The sequence below is a fragment of the Mesoplodon densirostris genome, chromosome 12 (assembly GCF_025265405.1).
Source record: "Mesoplodon densirostris isolate mMesDen1 chromosome 12, mMesDen1 primary haplotype, whole genome shotgun sequence".
Taxonomy (NCBI): Eukaryota; Metazoa; Chordata; class Mammalia; order Artiodactyla; family Ziphiidae; genus Mesoplodon; species Mesoplodon densirostris.
In genome coordinates this window covers 49,151,318-49,174,542 of record NC_082672.1, presented here as the reverse complement: position 1 = coordinate 49,174,542, position 23,225 = coordinate 49,151,318, and the positions used below count along the sequence as shown (strand labels likewise).

The following is a 23,225-nucleotide window of genomic DNA, read 5'->3' as shown; positions in this document are numbered from 1 at the left end:
CTTTTTGATTTCTTCAGTGATCACTTCGTTATTAAGTAGTGTATTGTTTAGCCTCCATGTGTTTGTATTTTTTACAGCTCTTTTCCTGTAATTGATATCTAGTCTCATAGCATTGTGGTCAGAAAAGATACTTGATACAATTTCAATTTTCTTAAATTTACCAAGGCTTGATTTGTGACCCAAGATATGATCTATCCTGGAGAATGTTCCATGAGCACTTGAGAAAAATGTGTATTCTGTTGTTTTTGGATGGAATGTCCTATAAATATCAATTAAGTCCATCTTGTTTAATGTATCATTTAAAGCTTGTGTTTCCTTATTTATTTTCATTCTGGATGATCTGTCCATTGGCGAAAGTGGGGTGTTAAAGTCCCCTACTATGATTGTGTTACTGTCGATTTCCCCTTTTATGGCTGTTAGTATTTGCCTTATGTATTGAGATGCTCCTATGTTGGGTGCATAAATATTTACAATTGTTATATCTTCTTCTTGGATTGATCCCTTGATCATTATGTAGTGTCCTTCTTTGTCTCTTCTAATAGTCTTTATTTTAAAGTCTATTTTGTCTGATATGAGAATTACTACTCCAGCTTTCTTTTGCTTTCCATTTGCATGGAATATCTTTTTCCATCCCCTTACTTTCAGTCTGTATGTGTCTCTAGGTCTGAAGTGGGTCTCTTGTAGACAGCATATATATGGGTCTTGTTTTTGTATCCATTCAGCCACTCTGTGTCTTTTGGTGGGAGCATTTAGTCCATTTACATTTAAGGTAATTATTGATATGTATGTTCCTATTCCCATTTTCTTAATTGTTTTGGGTTCGTTATTGTAGGTCTTTTCCTTCTGTTGTGTTTCTTGCCTAGAGAAGTTCCTTTAGCATTTGTTGTAAAGCTGGTTTGGTGGTGCTGAACTCTCAGCTTTTGCTTGTCTGTAAACGTTTTAATTTCTCCATCAAATCTGAATGAGATCCTTGCTGGGTAGAGTAATCTTGGTTGCAGGTTTTTCTCCTTCATCACTTTAATTATGTCCTGCCACTCCCTTCTGGCTCATAGAGTTTCTGCTGAGAGATCAGCTGTTATCCTGATGGGGATCCCCTTGTGTGTTACTTGTTGTTTTTCCCTTGCTGCTTTTAATATGATTTCTTTGTGTTTAATTTTTGACAGTTTGATTAATATGTGTCTTGGCGTATTTCTCCTTGGATTTATTCTGTATGGGACTCTCTGTGCCTCCTGGACTTGATTAACTATATCCTTTCCCATATTAGGGAAGTTTTCAACTATAATCTCTTCAAATATTTTCTCAGTCCCTTTCTTTTTCTCTTCTTCTTTTGGAACCCCTATAATTCGAATGTTGGTGCATTTAATGTTGTCCCAGAGGTCTCTGAGACTGTCCTCTGTTCCTTTCATTCTTTTTTCTTTATTTTGCTGTGCAGCAGTTATTTCCACTATTTTATCTTCCACCTCACTTATCCGTTCTTCTGCCTCAGTTATTCTGCTATTGATCCCATCTAGAGTATTTTTCATTTCATTTACTGTGTTTTTAATTGATGCTTGATTCACCTTTAGTTCTTCTAGGTCCTTGTTAACTGTTTCTTGCATTTTGTCTATTCTATTTCCAAGATTTTGGATCTGGGTAATAGAATCTTGGATCATCTTTACCATCATTATTCTGAATTCTTTTTCAGGTAGACTGCCTATTACCTCTTCATTTGTTAGGTCTGGTGGGTTTTTATCTTGCTCCTTCTCCTGCTGTGTGTTTTTCTGTCTTCTCATTTTGCTTATGTTACTGTGTTTGGGGGCTCCTTTTTGCAGGCTGCAGGTTCGTAGTTCCCATTGTTTTTGGTGTCTGTCCCCAGTGGCTAAGGTTGGTTTAGTGGGTTGTGTAGGCTTCCTGGTGGAGGGGACTAGTGCCTGTGTTCTGGTGGATGAGGCTGAATCTTGTCTTTCTGGTGGGTAGGTCCACGTCTGGTGGTGTGTTTTGGGGTGTCTGCGGACTTTTTATGATTTTAGGCCACCTCTCTGTTAATGGGTGGCGTTGTGTTCCTGTCTTGCTAGTTGTTTGGCATAGGGTGTCCAGCACTGTAGCTTGCTGGTCGTTGAGTGAAGCTGGGTGCTGGTGTTGAGATGGAGCTCTCTGGAAGATTTTCGCCGTTTGATATTATGTGGAGCTGGGAGGTCTCTTGTGGACCAGTGTCCTGAAGTTGGCTCTCCCACCTCAGAGGCACAGCACTGACTCCTGGCTCCTCAATTTGGGATGATTTGTTGTCTATTCATGTATTCCACAGATGCAGGGTACATCAAGTTGATTGTGGAGCTTTAATCCGCTGCTTCTGAGGCTGCTGGGAGAGGTTTCCCTTTCTCTTCTTTGTTCTCACAGCTCCTGGGTCTCCGCTTTGGGTTTGGCCCCGCCTCTCCGTGTAGGTCGCTGGAGGGCGTCTGTTCTTCGCTCAGACAGGACAGGGTTAAAGGAGCAGCCTCTTCGGGGACTCTGGCTCACTCAGGCCGGGCGGGAGGGAGGGGCACGGAGTGCGGGGCGAGCCTGCAGCGGCAGAGGTCGGCGTGACGTTGCAGCAGCCCGAGGCGCGCCGTGCGTTCTCCCGGGGAAGCCGCCCCTGGATCCCGGGACCCCGGCAGTGGCGGGCTGCACAGGCTCCCGGAAGGGCGGTGTGGACAGTGACCTGCGCTCGCACACAGGCTTCTTGGCGGCGGCAGCAGCAGCCCCAGCGTCCCACGCCCGTCACTGGGCTCCGCGCTTTCAGTCGTGACTTGCGCCCATCTGTGGAACCCCTTTAAGCAGTGCTCTTAATCCCCTCTCCTCGCGCACCAGGAAACCAAGAGGGAAGAAAAAGTCTCTTGCCTCTTCGGCAGCTCCAGAGTTTTCCCGGACTCCCTCCCGGCTAGCTGTGGCACATTAGCCCCCTTCAGGCTGAGTTCTCGCCGCCAGCCCCAGTCCTCTCGCTGCGCTCTGACCGAAGCCCGAGCCTCAGCTTCCAGCGCCACCCGCCCCGGTGGGCGAGCAGACAAGCCTCTCAGGCTGGTGAGTGCCGGTCGGCACCGATCCTCTGTGCGGGAATCTCTCCGCTTTGCCCTACCCAGGTACGTGGGGAGTTTCTTGCCTTTTGGGAGGTCTGAGGTGTTCTGCCAGCGTTCAGTACGTGTTCTGTAGGAGTTGTTCCACGTGTAGCTGTATTTCTGGTGTATCTGTGGGGAGGAAGGTGATCTCCGCGTCTTACTCTTCCGCCATCTTCCCCGGAAGCCTGGCAGGTGGATTCTTAACCACTGTGCCACCAGGGAAGTCCCACTAAGTTTTTTTAATTGAAGTGTAGTTGATTTACAATGTTGTGTTAATTACTGCTGTACAGCAAAGTGATTCAGTTATACATATAACTGAATTATTCTTTTTTTATATTCTTTTCCATTATGGTTTCTCATAAGATATTGAATATAGTTCTCTTTGCTATATAGGACCTTGTTGTTTATCCATTCTATATATAAAAGCTTACATCTGCTAACCCCAACCTCCCACTCCATCCCTCCTCCAACCCCCTCCCCCTTGGCAGCCACCAGTCTTCTCTATGTCTGTGATTCTGTTTCTGTTTCATAGATAGATTCATTTGTGTCATATTTTTAGATTCCACATACAAGTGATATCATATGGTATTTGTCTTTCTGACTTACTTAACTTAGTATAATAATCTCTAGTTGTGTCCATGTTGCAGCAAATAGCATTATTTCATTCTTTTTAATGGCCGAGTAGTATTCCATTGTATATATGTATTGGGTTGGCCAAAATGTTTGTTTGGGTTTTTCTGTAAGCTGACTCTTAACAGTGCTTAGTTGTCTTTAAATTCATTTTAAGCAATTTTGTTGGATTGTATTGTGACAGCTGTCCTATCAGCATGCACTTAAACTTATCAAAATTGGTGAATTTTTGTGTAGTTATTTTAATATTGAAGATGGAAGAAAAAAGGCAACATTTTCGGCATATTATGCTTTATTATTTCAAGAAAGGTAAAAATACAAATCAAATGCAAAAAAAAAAAGATTTGTGCAATGTATGGAGAAGGTGCTGCGACTGATCGAACGTGTCAAAAGTGGTTTGCGAAGTTTAGTGCTGGAGATTTCTCGCTGGATGATGCTCCACGGTCAGGTAGTCCAGTTGAAGTTGATAGTGATCAAATCGAGGCATTGAGAACAATCAAAGTTATACCACGTGGGAGATAGTCGATATATTCAAAGTATCCAAATCAAGTGTTGAAAATCATTTGCACCAGCTTGGTTATGTTAATCGCTTTGATATTTGGGTTCCACATAAGTTAAGTGAAGAAAACTTTCTTCACTGTATTTCTGCCTGCAATTCTCTACTTAAGCACAATGAAAACGTTCCGTTTTTTAAAATAAATTGTGACAGGCGATGAAAAGTGGATACTGTACAGTAATATGGAACGGAAGAGACTGTGGGGCAAGTGAAATGAACCACCACCAACCGCAATGAAGGCTGGTCTTCATTCATAGAAGGTGATGTTGTGTATGTGGTGGGATTGGAAGGGAGTCCTCTATTATGAGTTCCTTCCAGAAAACCAAACGATTAATTCCAAGAAGTATTGCTCCCAGTTAGAACAACTGAAGGCAGCACTCGACGAAAAGTGTCCGGAATTAGTCAACAGAAAATTCATAGTCTTCCATGAGGATAACACAAGGCCTCATGTTTCTTTAATGACCAGGCAAAAACTGTTACAGCGTTGCTGGGAAGTTCTGATTCATCCGCTATATTCACCAGACATTGCACCTTCGAATTTCGATTTATTTTGGTCTTTACAAAATCCTCTTAATGGAAAAAATTTCAATTCCCTGTAAGATTGTAAAAGGCACCTGGAACAGTTCTTTGCTCAAAAAGAAAAAGTTTTGGAAGATGGAATTATGAAGTTGCCTGAAAAATGACAGAAGGCAGTGGAACAAAATGGTGAATACATTGTTCTTTAAAGTTCTTGGTGAAAATGAAAAATGTGTTTTTTATTTTTACTTAAAAACTGAAGGAACTTTCTGGTCAACCTAATACTGCATCTCCCTTATCCATTCATCTGTCAGTGGACATTTAGGTTGTTTCCATGTCTTGGCTATTGCATTTCACTAATTTTTAATTATGGGGATACACATGAAATAAAGATTTGAAATAAGGTATGTGGACCAAAGCAGTGTTTCTAATCCCCTTTGTTCCCAAACATAAAAGTCTCATAGCTGTTGAAAATTTTGATACACACCTCCAAGGGTAGTTTAACTTTTGAGTGAGATTCCCTAATACCCGGAATATAAAGCCATGTTTCTGTATTTTTCCACCAGCTAAGATTTTGTCCCTTTACTTTTAGTGGTATTATGGAAATAATTAAGACTTTTTTTTTTTTGGCTGCACCACGTGGTATGTGGAATCTTAGTTCCCCGACCAGGGATTGAACCCAGGCCCCTGCGGTGAAAGTGCCCAGTCCTAACCACTAGACGGCCAGGGAATCCCCTAGGATTCTTTCTTTGTTTTTTTGAAGACAAAATTATAATACTGAATATGCTTTGTAAAACTAAGTGTGGGGCTTCCCTGGTGGCGCAGTGGTTGAGAGTCTGCCTGCCGATGCAGGGGACGCGGGTTCGTGCCCCAGTCCGGGAAGATCCCACATGCCGCGGAGCGGCTGGGCCCGTGAGCCATGGCCGCTGAGCCTGCGCGTCCGGAGCCTGTGCTCCGCAACGGGAGAGGCCACAACAGTGAGAGGCCCGCGTACCGCAAAACAAACAAACAAACAAACAAACAAACAAAACTAAGTGTGCCTCTCTGATATGCTCCTCTTAGTGAGGGGGAACTGTGCTGCCTTCCTCCTCCAGTCCCCCAACTTGAGAATCAGTGACTGGAGTTTTGAATTCAGTTCAAGGTATGCTTTTCTATCATTAGATAGTTAAATCTAAATGAAAGGTCAGTGGTTAAATTAACGTATAAAACTCAGGGAAAGGTGCATTGGTCTGTGGTTCAGCTTTACCCTTTTTTTTTTTTTTGCTAAAGAGTAAATTGAATCAACAGTGTTCTGCATGTGTTCAGAAAGTCAAAATTTCTTTAGTCTTGTGACCAACTTAGACTGGATCCAAAAAACAATTCTGCGATACATTTCATTAGAGTAGAAAACCACTACTCATTAAACAGAGGTATTTATTGACTTTTTCTGTGTAGGTACTAATGCCAAGTGGGGTGGGTTAGTCTGGTGACTGGTTTTAATAGTAAAAACCTTTTCATCTTGCTTAATTATCCTTTTTATTAGTTTTGACTTCACATTCCAATTTCGAATGTCAGCATCTCAAAGGATTCCCATTTGTCAATGGTTGTTTAAACAACCGCATTCCACAAAGTTAATTGATGTTTTAGCACAGATGGGGGCAGAAAGTTGCAGTTGTTTTCCTGCAGTAATGTAACACGTGAACTTTGGCAGCAGTACCCCCAACTCCAAAGTTACCTCCCAGTGCCAGGGTTTTGGGCTTCTTAGTCTCTGTTGGTTTATCTGTAGCTTCTAGTTTTTCTGTGTTGAACAAGTGTTGCTTTTATAATAGTAAAAATATTAATATTAAAAATAATTAACCATTAGCATTAGATGTATTAACTTTAATGACTGTAATAATAAATTTGGCCTAAGATTAAGCAGTTTTGTGGGAATAAATGATAGATGTATGGAGTTTTCATTGTAGTTGTTAGGTTTTGTCTCTTCTCAGAGAAAAATGTTAATTATGGAATAGGCTGGAACTGGTAAAGGGAACTGATTTTATTTTTATAATGACAATCTTTCGTTAATTGTATATGAACAGATTAGTAGGAGAGCCTTTTTTTTTTTTTTTGGCTGTGTCGCACAGCTTGTGGGATCCTAGTTCCCCGACCAGGGATCGAACCCGTGGTCCCTACATTTGAAATGTGGAGTTTTAACCACTGGACCACCAGGGAAGTCCCAGGGAACTGATTTTAAATCACGTTACATTATTTGGCCACATTTTATTTTGGATCAAAATGGAGATATTTAATATCAGATGGACAGTTGCTAAGAGCTAGATCATGCGATGCTAATCATACCTGAGCCCCAGCCAGACACAGCACAAGAAATTATTATTGGTATTTCTCTTTTGGGGGGCAGGTAGAGGGACTAGAGAAGGGTCAGAAGAGATAATAGATGAATATTTGTGTTTGTATGCATAATTGTAAATCCAGAGTGATAAATAATTACTAATCAAGAATCCTCTTGTTAGGTGGTTCTTTTGTGTTTCTGGTACACAGGCTACTTGTACGAGGGCAAAGGCAAATAGAGCATTCCCCACATTTTGCTGCTGGCCACCAGAAAAAAAAATCTCAAAGCCGCATTATGTTGCCACCAGAAAAAAAAAAATCTTTGCCTGGATAAAAATGGTTACATATTAAATGACTATTTAAACTAAAAGATTTAAAATAATGCTTTTAAATGACCTAAATTTTAGCTCAGTGTTCTTTATAAAAATATGAGAGTTTTATCATTTCTTTCAATGAACTTGTGTCTATAAAATGATGCTCAGTAGGACAGAAGACTGACCCTTTTCCAGAAATGTGAAATCTTGAATCTAAGCAAAAAGAAATTGTAATTAGTTCAGTTTTATTGGTTTGGAATTTGTAATTATTTGGAGAGGGATTTGGTTTGTCTTTTCACACACTCCTGCAGTTGTAGCATTATAAGGAGCCTTCCTGAAAGAATGCACGCCTTTCAGACACTTAAAAAAAAAATAAATTTATTTATCTTATTTATTTATTTTTGTCTGCATTGGGTCTTTGTTGCTGCGCATGGGCTTTCTCTAGTTGTGGCAAGCAGGGGCTACTCTTCGTTGCAGTGCGCGGGCTTCTCCTTGCAGTGGCTTCTCTTGTTGCAGAGCATGGGCTCTAGGTGCGTGGGCTTCAGCAGTTGTGGCACGAGGGCTCAGGAGTTGTGGCTCGTGGGCTCTAGAGCGCAGGCTCAGTAGTTGTGGCACACGGGCTTAGTTGCTCTGTGGTGTGTGGGATCTTCCCGGACCAGGGCTTGAACCTGTGTCCCCTGCACTGGCAGGCAGATTCTTAACCACTGCACCACCAGGGAAGTCCCTCAGACTTTTTTCAACAAAGCTGAGGAATACCAAAGTTTAACTCTTTAAATTTACAACTGGTGTCATTAGCACAGAGCCACAGTCCATATCTGAAACTCTTGGGGCCATATGTGTTTTGGGGTCGAAATTTTTTGATTTTAAAAAAGTAACCTGGTTCATACAGCTGTGTTTTTTACCCCCTGCCCCTCCCCGCCCAGGGGAGTCTGAGGCAACACCCTATAATCTAATACACTGATATTTCTGCAAAAAAATGTATGGCTATTCAGAGTAATTGGGACAAATAGAGACCATAAGTACCCTCATGTCAGTTCAGATCATGTTTTACTTCCAAGTGAGTATTGATGCCATCTTATAAAAAAACTTTGGGTTTGGGATTCCAAAGTTGGAAATAAGGAATTGTAGATTTATATGTGAATATTTTGTTTTCTGTTAATCAGTGAACAATCCTTTTAAGGTACATTTTTCTTTATTAGGTAGCGTACCTGCTTCATGTTTTCAGTAAATGTGATATTCGGCTATCAGGCTGATCTACCCTAGATTACTCAGCCAGACCTCCTTTTGCTGGGTGTTTGAATCACAGGCTGTGTTATGCAATGTAAATAACATATCTGTAGACATCTTTTTTTTTTTTTTTTTTTTTTTTTTGCGGTACGCGGGCCTCTCACTGTTGTGGCCTCTCCTGTTGCGGAGCACGGGCTCCGGATGCGCAGGCTTAGCAGCCATGGCTCACGGGCCCAGCCGCCCCATGGCATGTGGGGTCTTCCCGGACCGGGGCATGAACCCGTGTCCCCTGCATCGGCAGGCGGGCTCTCAACCACTGCACCACCAGGGAAGCCCTGTAGACATCTTTGAACAAAATTTTTTTCCCCCTCTTGGATTGCTTCCTTGGGGTATATGTCCAAAAGTGAGATTACTGGTTCAAAGAGTATGAGCAACTTTATAACGCTTGTTACACGTTGTCAGATTGTTCTTTAGAGAACTTGAGTCCATTTACTGTGCACCAGCAGTATACTAGCTTCCTGAAAACCCTACCAATGTTAGGTTTTATTTATATTAATATTTGCTAATTTGATAATTACCAATGGTATTTTTTAAAATTAGTTTTAAATCATATTTCCTTGCTTTTAGGGCAGTGTGTTTTACCAGCTTTTGAGCCCTTTAGAAGCAGTAAATGGCTTGGGAATTATATATAATATCTGGAAATATAAGAGGACACATACAAGTGAATATATTAGAGTAAAACTTTGTTACCACAGGTGGGAACACTAGAAAGGCCTGAGATTATCCTAGTCCTTAGATTCTCATGTGACACACCTTGGCAGGCGGGGTATGCCCTTGTTCCCTTTCCTCTGCTCTCTCAGCCCAGGTGTTGATCAAGGCCTTGTTTGGGGTTGGGAGTGGGGATGGAAATGAACCGTCTGGAGACTTGGCCACGAGGACTTAGTGACTCCTTCAGGTGACGCCTCACCCTTGAGAGGCTCGAGCCTGCAAGAGCAGCCCCGTCTCATTCTCTGTATGGGCTGTCACCGTGCCTCAGCCTCTTCCAGACCCAGCTAATTCTGTTGAAGTAGCTTTAATCAATTAATTTGGGTGTATGTGTGTTTAAAATTATTTTTTGCCCTTATTTATTTTTAAAAGTGATGTAGAAAGCATTTGAGCACAATCTATGTACTAGGGGCCATGCAAGAAACAGACAGGAATCTGGAGTATTACATACTCTTGAGAGGTTATGAGGGGAGACAAAATGCTATGTACATAAAGAACTTGAAGGCGGTATGCCACCCATGTTAAATGCAGTGTAAACAAGATACTGGATTTTAGGGGAAGGCAAAATGACTTCTGACTGAGATGATCAGGGAAGGCTTTAGGGAGGTAGTTTTTGAGTTAGGCTTTAAAGGATTGGTAGACTTTCTTCAGCAGATTTAGCAGAAAAGGTATCCCAGGGGAGGGTACAGGCTAATGATGAACGTCTTACTGTGCTTTACTATGTATTTTATATTGTTTTATTTATCCTATGGTATAAACTACTCTTATGCTGCCTCATGTTTTAGATGGGCAACTGAGGCTAGTGGGTAGTGGAGCTAGATTTGAACTTAAGTCTCTGGCATCAGGACCCAGGTTCTTTTTTTTTTTTTTTTTTTGCAGTATGCGGGCCTCTCACTGTTGTGGCCTCTCCTGTTGTGGAGCACAGGCTCCGGACGCGCAGGCTCAGCAGCCATGGCTCACGGGCCCAGCCGCTCCGCGGCATGTGGGATCTTCCCAGACCGGGGCACGAACCCGTGTCCCCTGCATCGGCAGGCGGACTCCCAACCACTGTGCCACCAGGGAAGCCCAGGACCCAGGTTCTTTAATACTCAACTATACGCTGGGCTCATTAAATGAATGACAAGGAATTTGGTTTGGCAAGAGCCCAGGAATTGTAGAGGAAAGTCCCAGAAGATAAGGCTGGGAAAAATGGGGAATGGAAGGTTTGAGTGCCGAGTTAAGAAATTTGCATGTGATTTAATAGGCAATGGGACGATATCAAGGATGTCTGAAGTGTGCCTTAAAAAGTTGTGACTGGGGGCTTCCCTGGTGGCGCAGTGATTGGGAGTCCGCCTGCCGATGCAGGGAACACGGGTTCGTGCCCCGGTCCGGGAAGATCCCACATGCCGCGGAGAGGCTGGGCCCGTGAGCCATGGCTGCTGAGCCTGTGTGTCCGGAGCCTGTGCTCTGCAACGGGAGAGGCCGCAACGGGAGAGGCCCGCGTACCACAAAAAAGAAAAAAAAAAAAAGTTGTGACTGGGTTGCAGAGGGAAAGAAAGAGGAGGAACATCAGTTACGGAAGTCTTGGCTGAGAGCCGGGGTCGATTTGAGGCCCAGCAGTGGAAGTGGGAAGGAAGGACTAGATGTGAGGCATTTCGAAGGACAGACTGAGGGAAGTCTGGCAAGTGATGCATGTGGACAGTGACATGAAAACAGATGATGCTTATGCCTGGGGACAGCATCTAAATAATTTTTGAACTAGGAGCCCCACATTTTCGTTTTGTACTCGGCCCTACAAATGATGTAGACAGTCCTGGATGGTGCCACTGACAGGACCAGGGGCATGTGGAGGAGGAGTTGACAGGGAAAGGCTGACTCAGATGTTAGACATATGAGTGTGAAATGCCAGCAGGACATCAGGGGATGATGTCAAGCAGATAACTAACTGGACACGTAAACCTGGAGCCTCAGAGTGGAGCTGAGGCTGGAGGTAGAGCTTTGGAAAGAGCCTGTCTCTTTATGAGGAATGTGATGTAATCATAGAAACTGAGAAATTCTGTCTCAAGAAGTCCCACGGGCTGCTCCTAGGTAGCTTAGTTGGTTTGCATTGAAATCATCTTATTTAAAAGTAACAACACTTCATCCTTAAAAAAAAAAAATCTTTCCAGCATTTAGATTTCTCTAATTCAGATTTGCAACTTTCCAAAGGTCAGATTGTATTTTTTACTGTCATTGTCTTAAGTATTTCCAAAACTTAGTCCTAAGACTTAGGTTTTTTTTTTTCCCCTTTAGTTTTACATGACCTCTGACACTATGGGCATTTACTGTTTCTTGCATGCACCGTATAATTAATTAAACCAGTCTGTAAGTCTTATTTAAAAGGTGTTCTAGACCAAGAGCCTGTGGGAGTGGCTTAGAATCGTTTCAATTAATTTATATATTTCTAATTTAAATGTAAAGTATTGATAGTGGTGGAAAACTTGTTCAACAGGAAGATGTTATCTTGTAGATCAGCCTTCACAGAGTTTAGGAACTGAGTCAGCTACTCAGTTCCTCAGTTGTAGCAGTGAGACTCAAGTAAGATAAAAGAATGTCAAAGTGCTTTGGATGCACAACAGATACGTCAGACACTCTTGTTACTGAGTAGGTTGGCAGAGTCCCTGTACGTGGGCGTGTGTGTTGACTCACATGCTGTGCTGTAATCTCTCAGAATTCAGGTTCTGAACTGCTCTCTTGTGATTGAAGCCCAGGTGAAGGTGCTGGAAGTGCAGTGACCCTGGAGGAAGAACCAGTAAAAGCAGGGGGTGGGTGAAAGGGAATTGATGATTGTGCAAGAAGAGGGTATCTGCCTTATTTTGTAAGCCAAGACGCCCCTACCCCCTACCCTTCCAGTAACTGTTTCATCTTTTAGTACCTTTTGGCTTCATTTACAAGGTCTGTATTAAAGCATATGTCAGGGTTTAAGGCAGTGTTTGGACCATGCTTGTCTACTGTTGTGCTTGTGAGGTTGAATTCAAGTACTGGCCTGATGACAAGTCAATTTGATATCCAGTGATCATGGGGAGGGGAGGCAGAGGGAAGGCCAACTCAAGTATTTTTTCCTCAGAGTTTGAGAAACAGAAGCCATATAGTCTTTTAAATCCCATGCCAACACACCAGCGAGATTTGCTAATACCAAAGGTCAGGAATCACAAAAGAGCAATGTATGTTTTTTGGTATTGACTTGAAAATACACTGTTTCGTATAACTTAGTGTTCATTATGTGTATGCTATTATAATTAGTTGGTATACGTGGTAGTTTTTTTTTTTGTAGCTTTGATTAGGAAACAAATATTGAGACACTTAAAGCAAAAGGCAGACTATTATTATTTTTTGGAAAAAAATCAGATAAAAGTAATGCTTAATCCAATTAAACTGTCTCTTCCTCTAATTCATCATGATGACTTTGGGTGTCTGGTGGCAACTGAGAATGGGTTATGGAAAAATGTCAAGGCAATGTAATCCCTATTATTTATGGTCACTTAAGAGGATAAATTAAGCCACTAATCTTTGGATAATTACTCTATTTAGCTGGAAATATCCTTAATTTTTGGAAAGCAAGTCAGTGAGTTAGTGGAACTGTCATAATTAATCAGCCTTTCTAAGACTAATTATAAGTGAATGGAAACTAGTTGCCTTCACCCTTTTCTCCCCTGCATTATAGTGCGATCATTCTATAACTCTGGAAACTGTATGTGGAACCACAGGGAACATACGTTAATACACTATCTTGTGGTTTTCGGGTAGGCATTCATAGGTTTACCCCAGCTAAGGATTAACAGAACGGCCTTAACAGGTTAAGGCTTGCAACTTGTGTATGTCTTTCTGGTTACTAGGAGTAGGCAAGAATTTTTCTTTTTTTAAGATTTTTTTTTTGATGTGGATCATTTTTTTTTTTTTTTGCGGTACGTGGGCCTCTCACTGTTGTGGCCTCTCCCGTTGCGGAGCACAGGCTCCAGATGCACAGGCTCAGCGGCCATGGCTCACGGGCCCAGCCGCTCCGTGGCATGTGGGATCCTCCCGGACCGGGACACAAACCCATGTCCCTTGCATTGGCAGGTGGACTCTCAACCACTGCGCCACCAGGGAAGTCCGATGTGGATCATTTTTAAAGTCTTTATTGAATTTGTTACAGTATTGGTTCTGTTTTATGTTTTGGTTTTTTGGCCATGAGGCATGTGGGATCTTAGCTCCCCAACCAGGGATTGAACCTGCACCCCTTGCATTGGAAGGCAAAGTCTTAACCACTGGACCACCAGGGAAGTCAAATTGTTAGGATTAGGCAAATTGATAACATTATAAAATTGGTTTGAATATAGATTGTTTAGGAAGTGAGTCTTTTGCTGACAGCAGTTCCATTTATTTATGCCTTAAATATTTTGAAGAAGTCAACATAAACTACTGTATTTATTAGGTGCTGGGGTGGGATGGGAATAAAGAAAAGTACACATTTCAATCCCAAGGGAATAAAATAAGGAGGAAGTCCTTGTCTCGTGTTTTCCACATGGGTACAGTGTCTCAAAGACAGACCAGTGTTCACCTTTTGGAGTTTGAGGTCTTCATTCAAGAGGTTCCCAAAGAACCTTTTTGAGAGTCAATGAAATTGCTCTGCAGGTGGAATCAGAGACATACTACTTATTTATCACAGTCAGGATACTCCCATTTTGATAATAACAAAATTCACACACTTACACTGTAAATTGTTGCCTTGATAAGGTTTCTGGAAATAAAACAGAATTCTATGTATTGTTTCCAGTCAGAGAAGGATTTGTATTTTTATGGGAAACACAGTACTCTATACAGGACTGAATTACCATAGAACTAAAATATGAATTAGGACTATGGAAAACAAATGCAGACACAGAAATCTTTAGTAGAATACATTTTAATTTTTAATTTTTTTTAATTTTTAAAATGTATTTATTTATTTATTTTTGACTGCTTTGGGTCTTCGTTGCTGCTCACGGGTTTTCTCTGGTTGTGGCGAGCAGGGGCTACTCATCGTTGCGGTACATGGGCTTCTCATTGCGGTGGCTTCTCTTATTGCAGAACACGGGCTCTAGGTGTGCAGGCTTCAGTAGTTGTAGCATGCAGGCTCAGTAGTTGTGGCCCATGGGCTCTAGAGCACAGGCTCAGTAGTTGTGGCACATGAGCTTAGTTATTCCGTGGCATGTGGGATCTTACCGGACCAGAGCTCAAACCTGTGTCCCCTGCATTGGCAGGCACATTCTGAAGCACTGCGCCACCAGGGAAGTCCCTAGGATGCATTTTAGAAGACTCACTTTAACTTTTGGAAGTCAGCTTTATTGAGGGATAATTTACATATGATAAAATTTACCAATTTTAAGTCTACAATTTGATGAGTTTTGACAAATGTATATGGTAATGTAATCACCATTGCAGTCATGATACAGGACCTTCCATCACCCCAGGATGTTGCTGCATGCCCCTTTGCAACCAGTCTATCCCTGGAACCTCTGCCCCTGACAACTATTGATCTGCTTTCTGTCACTATAGTTTTGCTTTTTCTAAAATTTTCTGTAAATGGAATCCCACAGTATGTTTTCTTTTGTGTCTAGCTTTCCCTCAGCATGATGCTTTTGAGACTCTACCATGTCGTTGCATGTGCAGTTGGCCCTCCATATCCATGGTTTCGCTATCCTGGGTTCAACCAACCACAGATAAAAAATATTCAGAAAAAAAATTCCAGAAAGCTCCAAAAAGCGGAACTGTAATTTGCCACATGCTGTCAACTGTTTACGTAGTATTTACATTAGTTATTATAAGTAACCTGTTACTGAACCAAATTGGGTCTGCCCGAGGTAGGTGGTAAAGCCAATCTACTGACACCGGGTTGTGGTGAGGGAGAGCACAGCGTTTATTGCAGAGCCTCAAGCAAGGAGTCTAGGACAGCTTGTGTCAAAACACCTGAACTCCCCGTGGGGTTCAGCAAAACATTTTGAAAAGCCAGGTGTGGGAGGGGAGTCCCAGAGTGTGTGATCAGCTCGTGCACAATTCTCTGATTGGTTGATGGTGAGGTAACAGGCCAGGGTCACAGGGGTTAACAGTATCAATCCTCAGGTGCCATTAGGTCTGGGGGCTACATGCTCGTGGTCAAGTAGTTAATTTCTTCCATTTGGTGGTGGTTTTAGCATCTGTAAAATAACTCAGGAAATGTGCATCAGACACTATTATCTACACACTTCAGAGAGGAGCTAAAGCAGAGGATATGGGGGAGGGGTCTGTCCCGGGAAGGCCCCAAAGGGTCCTGCTGGGTTACAACCTAGAGATGGTTTAAAGTATGTATACAAGAGGATGTGAATAGGTTATATGCAAATACTTCGTCACTTTATATAAGGGACTTGAGCATCTGCAGACTTTGGTGTCTGCTGGGTTGCTGGAACCGACTCCTCCTAGATACTGAGGGACGACTGTACTAGCAGTTCAGTCCTTTTTATTGCTGAGTAGTATTCCGTTGCATGCCTATATTACAATTTTTTATCCATTCACATGTTGATGGACATTTGGGTTGTTTCCAGTTTTTGCCTGCTATGAATAGTGCTGCTATGAGCATTTGCGTGCAAGTCTTTGTGTGGACATATGTTTTTGTCTCTCGTGCACCTTATTTTAATTTTCATTTTATTCTATAAGCTTACATGTATTTTTTAATTTAACAAGAGGATAATACTATGTATTTTGTGTGTGTGTGTGTGTGTGTGTGAGTGACTGAATGAGGAGGTGAAATAGTATGCAAGGACTCTGGAAAGGCAGGTTTTTCACTTGGGTGATTTTAGGTGAATGGTGGTACTGCCAATCAAGAGAGTCAAATATGGCTGAGATTTTCTATTTTTTTAAAAAATGGAAGAAGGTCCATTGAAGTGAGTCATTGGGAAATCGCTGATGTCTTCAGCTAGCGCACACTCATTGGCCTGGTTGTGCAGGGAGTGGGGCCTGACTGTAGTCTGTGGAGCAGTGACTGGGAGGTCGGGATGGCGGTGCAAGCTTAGAAGTGAGAAAGGGGAGAAGTAAGGCGGTAGCTAGAAGAGGATTAGGGTCAGGGGTGAGGGGAATAACAATTTTTTTTAAACATGCGAGTAGCTTGAGGAGAAGGAGCCTGTAGAGAGGGAGAAGGTCAAGTTACCAAGTGGCTAGTTGATGGAATAAGATTCATGAGCAGGTCACAGATGAGGGAATTCAGAGCACAGCTGCTGCTGCTGGTGAGGCGGGGGGCAGTGCATTTGCCAGAGATGCCACCTATTCAGGACCTGGAGAGGGGAAAATAAGAACAGAAACAAATGGAGGGGTAGGGTTGGGTGAGGATCAGGAAACTGAGGGGGCCTTTGCTTCCTCTGAGAAGGAGGGTATGTGTTAAGCATAACGTGGGATTTAACAGCAGATTTGAGAGTGGCAAAGGTTTGGGAGCTGATTACTGTTAAGGAAAAGGATTGAGAAGAGTTCTGAGAACTGAACCGAGACTGGAAATATTGGAAATTGTGAATTTGTAGTGAAACCCGTTTCTAAGGTTGTGGCCTTTTTTTTTTTTTTTTTCTTTTTTTCCTTCTCAGCTGTGCTCTATGGGCTGTGTGAGCAGAGTAGGTGAACTGAACAATTCAGTAAGGTTAGAAGAGAATTGAAGCAAAGTAGTTTCACACTTTCTGTCTGCTTTCATCTGTGTGCTGTATGGCTTCCTCTTCTCTCCACCTTTTTTTTTTTTTTTTTTCTTTTTGCGGTATGCGGGCCTCTCACTGTTGTGGCCTCTCCCGTTGCGGAGCACAGGCTCCGGATGCGCAGGCCCAGCGGCCATGGCTCACGGGCCCAGCCGCTCCGCGGCATATGGGATCCTCCCAGACCGGGGCACGAACCCGTATCCCCTGCATCGGCAGGCGGACTCTTAACCACTGCGCCACCAGGGAGGCCCTTCTCTCCACCTTTTATGCACCATTCTGAGATGCGGAAGTTCTCACGTGTTATAAGTCTTTGGTGAAGTTGATTCAACATTTAACAACCTAATACAATTTTTAAATGCTGTTTTTTTATTGTAGTAAAATATATATAACAAAATCTATCATTTTAACCATTTTTAAGAGTACACTTCAGTGGCATTAAGTACATTCACAGTGTTGTGCGTCCATCACCACTATACCACAATTTTAATTTGAAGCATGACTATCATCTCTTTTCCTCCCTTTGTATCACTCCTGATTTATAACTTTAACATAGTTCTTTACCAGGTAGACTATTTGTATTTTTGAAATTGAGGTAACGATAACAGTATGTACTGAGCTTAACTTGGGCAGGTGCTGTGCAAGGCACAAATTGTGGCATTAGCTTTCTTTCTGTTTGGTTGTAATTATGTGTTAATGTCTGTCTTCCTTACTAAATGTATAAGGCCCATGAGAACGGGGACTATCTATGTCTGCCTTGTTTACAATTACATCTGTACTGCCCAGAACAGTGCTTGACACATAGTGGGCATTCAGTGAAGTTTTTGAACAAATGAAAGTCCTTCACTGAGAGAATTTATTTGTTTAATAAGTTCTTTCTGAATGCTTCATATGAAGTAGGCAAAACTTGTATTCACACATTAATACAGATTATACGGCATGGTACTTTCCAATGTCTAGTTAATGAGTAAAAATCAAAAAGGGTTTATATTTGCAGGTTCACCATGGAAGGTATTAGAGCAGACTGTGCATTAAACAAATGGTTGTACAGAATTGACAGCAATAATCCCAAAGCTTGAAGGCCGTGGGTTAATTAGGATAACTTGACAGAAAGTGAGTCAATCAAACTTGACAGTTTGAAAGAATGTTCCAATAATTTATGTTCAAATACACATCAAATATGTCAGCAAGTAACAGGAACTTAAGTTGCAGAATGCTCCAAAACACCAGAATACCTGCAGATTTTATGGCTTACAGAACGTTTTGGAGAAAGAAAATCAGTAAAATGGTTGGAGACTGTTTAGTTCTATTACCTTATACTAAATAAAATACACTAGAGTTTAAAATATTATCTTTGTTAAAGGTAAAAAGATATAGTTTATTAATAAATTAATTGAGGAATTCTATTTTTCTTTAAAAGGTACATTTATTAATGAATCCAGTAATACTTTAATTTTTTTAAGAAATGTGCATAAATATGGGTGTTTCTCTTTTAGCAGCTATTAGATAAACTAGTGTCATAAGCTTGTGGTTAAATGGAGATAAAGGGGCAAAATACAATCTAAGTGTTAATTCTTACAGGGACGTATTATATTGCTAATTATCACAGTATGCCTCTGATTCTGGAAGGTAAGGGCTCTGTATGTGTGTTTGGCCACTGAGGCTCTTTTTAGAAATAAAATCTGTCTCCACCAAGGTATTTTTGTATCATATGGAAAGAGAAAATAAAAAGCTATTAGGAACTCTAGTCCTATTATTTTCTTACCTTTTAAAACTCCGAATAAGCTAAAACTGGAGTTTGGCTTTAGGAACCAGTAATGGAAATTTTCTTATGTCTCATCAGCAAAATCTAGTACCGAGTGATCATTATGGCTTTTCACTGAATGATTGTGCGTGTGTGTCTATGTGTGTAGGAGAGCAGACAGACAGACAGTGGACACAGGTCTTCGAGTAGACTTCCTCAAGTAAAGTAATAGAAAGGAGGAACATAAATGAGCAGGGGAGGGGAGTGGAGAGAGGAGGTGGGATGGAGGGGCAGGGAGGAGCAGAAGCAGAGGAAGCAGACTGAGACTGCAGTCCCTGTTGTGTAAATGCCGCTTGCTTGTCGTCTCTCCGTCCCTGTGGCCTGCCCTGTCCTGTCCTGATGCTGGTGTTGGGCCCCCTTGGAGTCAGTGAGCAGAGTTGGCTGGGTAAAGGCGGGTGGGGTCTGGGGTCTTAGTGCCTGCTTGGTTGACATGAGCAGACTGCATCTCCAGCTGGGCTCTGGAGTAGCAATAGCACAGATTTCCAGGGAACAGTTCCTCCTGTCATCATTTTTTTTTTTTGAGAGAGAGAGAGAAAAAGCATTTTTGTACTTTTTAAAAAAAATTTTATTTTGGGCTGTGTTGGGTCTTCGTTTCTGTGCGAGGGCTTTCTCTAGTTGTGGCAAGTGGGGGCCACTCTTCATCGCGGTGCGCAGGCCTCTCACTATCGCGGCCTCTCTTTTTGCGGAGCACAGGCTCCAGACGCGCAGGCTCAGTAGTTGTGGCTCATGGGCCTAGTTGCTCCGTGGCTTGTGGGACCTTCCCAGACCAGGGCTCGAACCCGTGTCCCCTGCATTGGCAGGCAGATTCTCAACTGCTGCGCCACCAGGGAAGCCCCCATTTTTGTACTTTTAATTGAGCAGCAAGGGAAATAAACAGGTGAGAAGGTGGGCAGAGAAATATGGTGTAATCTTAGTTCTCAAACTACAAAGTACTTTAGTGAAATAAAGGAACCTAGATTTTATTAGCAACTAACTTTTAAATTTATTCATTAGCAAGAGCTAATTTATTCATTAATTAGCTGTAAAATGAACTTTTAAATTTATTCATTAGTAATAAGAATCCTAGCCCTTATGATAGTTTATATATAGCTTATTGTTCTCAGTAATTAAGCTCTGGTAATTGGTCCTCTAAAAATGCCAAATTCCAACTTAAAATTTCAAATAAACATAAATAAAAAATGTCCATATTTGCAGTATCTACGTTTTTTTTTGCCCAAGTCCCAGGATAGTCCCAGGATTGAAGTGAGGTGATAAAATTTTAATTAAGATGTTATATCTGATAACCTACAAGGCAAAAATTAACACATTGTGGAATCGTTTCCTCTATCATAAGGGAAAATGTGCTTTTCTCACTGCAGCTTCATCCAGGTCCTTAAAAGTCCTTAAAAATTCCTCCAGCAGTGAGTGGCCCGGGGAGCCGGGCAAGGGCAGCTCGCTGGACTGAGATGAGGGCAGCCTGAGCAGTGGCACCCAGAGCAGCGGCTGCCCCCCGGCCGGGAGCAGGCACGATGCCCAGAAACACTCCCAAGAGGGCCTGGCCGACTTCTCCGACAGTCTCATCAAAGAGAGTGACCTTCTGAGCGACGACGAGGAGGAGGACTACCACCAGACTGGGAAGCAGGGCAGCCCTACCAAAGGCATCGAGATCCAGTTCCAGAGACTGAGGATCTCGGAGGACCCGGACGCTCGGCCAGCTGAACAGCCGCCCAGCAAGGACGGGCAGCCCAAGCTGGTCCGGGGCACTTCTGCGCCTTCAAACGAAAAACCAACAGCACCAAGAGGGACAGGGGAACTCTGCTGAGGGCGCAGATGTGTCACCAGTCCCTGGACAGTCAGTTGGAAAGTGCCAACCTTGATCTCAGCTCCGTTCTCGAGCGAGAATTCAGCGTCCAGAGCTTAACGTCGGTTGTCAACGAGGAGTGTTTTTATGAAACAGAGCCATGGAAAGGCGTAATACAGGTCAATCCAGATATGGGTTAAGTTGCTGGTTTCACTTATTTGATGATATTTATTCTCTTTACCAAGCTGTAAAAGGGGAATAAGTCACACTTGGGGAGCACACATATGAGAAGTGCAACACTGTGAAAATCAACATCCAGTCGGCTGCCAGCCCCTGAAGTAGCAGCTACACTCTGTAACTCTCCTTGTCATCCCCTTTTTTTCTGATTTTTGCTTGAGTTCTTCTCTGAACTTGTAAGCAAAGAGGTGTGGGTCTTCATCACACATTTTTCGGTATGCGTCACAGAGGCTCTTAAAATGTAAGACAGAGAGCTGGGTGGGTCGAAGAGTAGGGTCCACATCTGCCAAGTGTAACAGTTTCCCAGTGCTTTCTAATCGCCGAGCTTCAGGGAATAACATTCCAAGCCCTCGATGGCAGTATTTCCTTCGGAACTGAAAGGCATTCTGAACAACTCTCTCCACCAGCCTGAATGGCTGCCCTATCCTGGGCCGGGTCAGGGGGGTGAAATGCACCACCCCTGAGTCCACCTCTGGTTTGGGGATGAAAGCCTGACCTGGAATTGTCAAGATGTGCTGAACGTCACAGAGATACTGGGCCATGATGGAGAGGCGACTATGCTGCTTGCTTCCTGTACTGGCTGTAAGTCTCTCTGCCACTTCCTTTTGAAAAGTCAAAGCCATCTGGGTTCTGCCATAAGCAAAAGATCCATTTCTATGAGAAACATTTTCAAGCCATGTGATAATCAGTGGAGTTGATACACTAAAAGGCAGATTTCCAATAATATGTACATTTGGAGGATCATCCTCCTACTGTCTTTGAGACTTTCTGGAAAAGCCCTTTCTATCTTAAATGTCAAGACATCTCCATGGACAATTCTCAGTTTTCCAGGTGCTGCATCAGAAAGCATCTGTAATCCAGGAATAAATCGACTACCCTTTTCAACCACCAGAAGAAGTTCAGCAACACCGGCATTGAGAATGGATCTTGTGATTCCCCCAGGCCCAGGGCCCACTTCATAAACATAAGCATTTATCCGACTGCCAGCTTTCCTTACAATTTTATCTGTCAGCCTCAAGTCCAAGAGAAAATTCTGGGATAGCTGCTTCATGGCTTGCAGTCTAAACAACTTAATGATTTCTCGAATCGTGGGTAATGCGGGAGACGGAAAGTGCCGAGTGTCCTGGAGGCGGCCATGAGCCCCGGCCTGGCCGCACAGCTCTCACGCAGGTCCTTCCCCGCGGTTCCTTCCTCCTGTCATCATTTTTATTCCTGAATCATCATGTTTAGTTACGCAGTTGTCTGCTGTCCCCAGCTACTTACATATCAAGGAAGCGTCTTCTGTTTATCTTCTTTCCTTCCCTTTTTTCTTATTTCCATCTCGTTACTCCTTTTCTTTGTTTTAGCCAAGCACACACATTTGAGCAATAATGGTTGCCATTTTCACTAGCTAGCATAGGACTTGCTCCTTACCTAGAGGACTCCTAATCTTGTGGTGTGTAGTAGTGAGTTAAGAACATTTAAAGATGCCACATACATGTAACAGTATTGGTAAATCTCATAGTATTGGATGAAAATATGAAGTAGAATGTTTAACATGATACCATTTACATTTCATTTAAAAAAAAACATGGAAAAAATACTACCACATTTCATAGAATCTAAAACACTGTTGCTAAGATGCACCCCTATTTTATGTACACTGACGAAGGGGAAAACCTGCAGATTAAATTGTGATGTAGTGCTTTATTGTGGATAGTAAGGTGCATCCCAGTTTTAGAGATATAATATGAAAAGGCATGCGTTTTAGAATTGAATAAGGTAAATATATTTTATTGAAACATACTTATGTAATAAAAATATAAAAACACGCATTGAAATGATATAGCTAATTCAGGATGTGATTTATCTCTATGAAGGGAGGGAGGGAAACAGATAATGGGGGCACACGAGGGGCTTCAACTCTCTATATTTTTAAATCTAAAGCAAATATTGCAAAACGTTAGATTAGATAAAGTTGGTTGGGGACTTCCCTGGTCGCGCAGTGGTTAAGACTCTGCACTCCCAATAGAGGGGCCCCGGGTTCGATCACTGGTCAGGGAACTAGATCCCACATGCAGCCGCAACTAAGAGTTTGCATGCCACAACTAAGAGTTCATGTGCCAAAACTAGGGAGCCTGCCTGCCGCAACTAAGACCCAGCACAACCAAATAAAAATAAATAAATAAATATTTAAAAAGATAAAGCTGGTTGGTGAGTTCCTATAATTTTATGTATGCTGTAAATATTTCCTAATGAAAAGTATATATTTAGAAGCTACATAAAAAGCAAGTTGCAAAAGCCTATATGTAGTGGATCTTGTTTTACTTTCTAGTATAGTATTGTAGGCCCTC

At 42.4% G+C, this 23,225-nt stretch overlaps 1 protein-coding gene and 1 pseudogene across 1 annotated transcript in view; one reads left to right on the top strand and one right to left on the bottom strand.

The window, feature by feature from the left end:
• The window catches only part of SLC16A10 (solute carrier family 16 member 10), a 147,590-nt gene that overhangs the window by 12,885 nt on the left and 111,480 nt on the right, over positions 1-23,225 (top strand). The gene's annotated exons all lie outside the window — the stretch shown is intronic.
• Positions 21,001-22,029, bottom strand: LOC132500127 (mitochondrial dimethyladenosine transferase 1-like; annotated as a pseudogene).